This window comes from Callorhinus ursinus, unplaced genomic scaffold, assembly GCF_003265705.2.
Source record: "Callorhinus ursinus isolate GAN/ISIS: 27379988/994484 unplaced genomic scaffold, GSC_fseal_2.0 scaffold3, whole genome shotgun sequence".
Lineage (NCBI taxonomy): Eukaryota > Metazoa > Chordata > Mammalia > Carnivora > Otariidae > Callorhinus > Callorhinus ursinus.
Window position 1 is genome coordinate 60,013,890 of NW_027397065.1, and position 2,183 is coordinate 60,016,072.

Here is a 2,183-nt window from a genome sequence, read left to right on the forward strand (position 1 = left end):
AGTGGCTCATACGAGGTGGCAAAGTCAGGACTCAACTCCCGCTCCATCAAAGTGTAAGGCTCATGCATGTCCTTAACTGCCATGTTGTCCTGCCTCTGGTTCATTTAAAAAGTACCACTGAAGCGCTTAAACCACAATTTGCCCCTACGGAGTGGAACCCCCAGAGTACAGTGGGGAGACAGGTGGTCCCACAGCTCTTGATTACAAACAGTAAAGCCCTTCCTGTCCAATGGCTATTCTCCCTTCCACTGGTGACATTTGAACCTTCGAACGGTGTTAAATTAACAGTGCAGATGATAATGCTTCCGTCCATCCCGGCAGTCTAACGAAGGTCTCTTCTTAAATGGGGTAAGACCTCAGCATGGAATATATCCGGGCCCTCTAGCCTGCCAGGAAGCCACCGGCCTTAATGACATTATTGCTGGCTATTGTTGCATTTGCAGGTCACCACTGTGAGCTCAGAAGTGAAAGTAGACAGGAGAGAACATGAAGGACAGCGTAGGTGGGTACTTACTTACAGTAGAACTGGTGCATTAGGTCGGAAGAACTTGGAAGGTGTTAGTGAAGTCAGAACGTTAAGCTACCATCTAAAAGTTGTTCCGTTCTCTGAGAAATACAATTGAGTAAGGCACAATTTATAGATGATTAAGTTTTCAGTAAGTTTATAATATTATACTTTAAAGTAAAGCAGTGTTTTATGTAGAGATTATGTTTATAAGGACACTAAATTGAGAGAAAGCCAACGTTAAAAGTATCAAGATGAGTTGGATCGGTAGCGGGAGCGGGGAGCGGACCCCAGAGAGCCCTGAGCAGCCCCACCGCCGCCGCCGGCCTAGTTACCATCACACCCCGGGAGGAGCTGCAGCTGCCGCAGCCGGCCCCAGTCACCATCACCGCAACCATGAGCAGCGAGGCCGAGACCCCGCAGCCGCCCGCCGCCCCCGCCCTCGGCGCTGCCCACACCAAGCCCGGCACCACGGGCAGCGGCGCAGGGAGCGGCGGCCCGGGCGGCCTCACATCGGCGGCGCCTGCCGGCGGGGACTAGAAGCTCATCGCAACGAAGGTTTTGGGAACAGTAAAATGGTTCACTGTAAGAAACGGATATGGTTTCATCAACAGGAATGACACCAAGGAAGATGTATTTGGACACCAGACTGCCATAAAGAAGAATAACCCCAGGAAGTACCTTCGCAGTGCAGGAGATGGAGAGACTGTGGAGTTTGATGTTGTTGAAGGAGAAAAGGGTGCAGAGGCAGCAAATGTGACAGGCCCTGGTGCAGTTCCAGGGCAAGGCAGTAAATATGCAGCAGACCGTAACCAGTATAGACGCTATCCACGTCGCAGGGGTCCTCCACGCAATTACCAGCAGAATTACCAGAATAGTGAGAGTGGGGAAAAGAACGAGGGATCGGAAAGTGCTCCCAAAGGCCAGGCCCAACAGCGCCGGCCCTACCGCGGGCGACGGCTCCCACCTTACTACATGCGGAGACCCTCTGGGCGTCGACCGCAGTATTCCAACCCTCCTGTGCAGGGAGAAGTGATGGAAGGTGCTGACAACCAGGGTGCAGGAGAACAAGGTAGACCAGTGAGACAGAATATGTATCGGGGTTATAGACCACGATTCCGCAGGGGTCCCCCTCGCCAAAGACAGCCTAGAGAGGATGGCAATGAGGAAGATAAGGAAAATCCAGCAGCTGAGACCCAAGGTCAGCAGCCACCTCAACGTCGGTACCGCCGCAACTTCAATTACCGACTCAGACGCCCAGAAAACCCTAAACCACAAAGATGGCAAAGAGACAAAAGCAGCCGATCCACCAGCTGAGAATTCGTCCGCTCCCGAGGCTGAGCAGGGCGGGGCTGAGTAAATGCCGGCTTACCATCTCTACCATCATCCGGTTTAGTCATCCAACACGAAGAAACGAAGATGAAATTCCAGCAATAAGAAATGAACACAAGATTGGAGCTGAAGACCTTAAGTGCTTGCTTTTTGCCCACTGACCAGATAAATAGAACTATCTGCATTATCTATGCAGCATGGGGTTTTTATTATTTTTACCCAAAGACGTCTCTTTTTGGTAATGACAAACGTGTTTTTTAAAAAAAAAAAAAAAAAACCTGGTTTTTCTCAATACACCTTTAAAGGTTTTTAAATTGTTTCATATCTGGTCAGGTTGAGATTTTTA

The 2,183-nt window shown here is 50.2% G+C and overlaps 1 pseudogene; it reads left to right on the forward strand.

Annotated features, from left to right (window-relative positions):
- Positions 1-780: 780 nt before the first annotated feature.
- On the forward strand, positions 781-2,183 carry LOC112820253 (Y-box-binding protein 1 pseudogene; annotated as a pseudogene).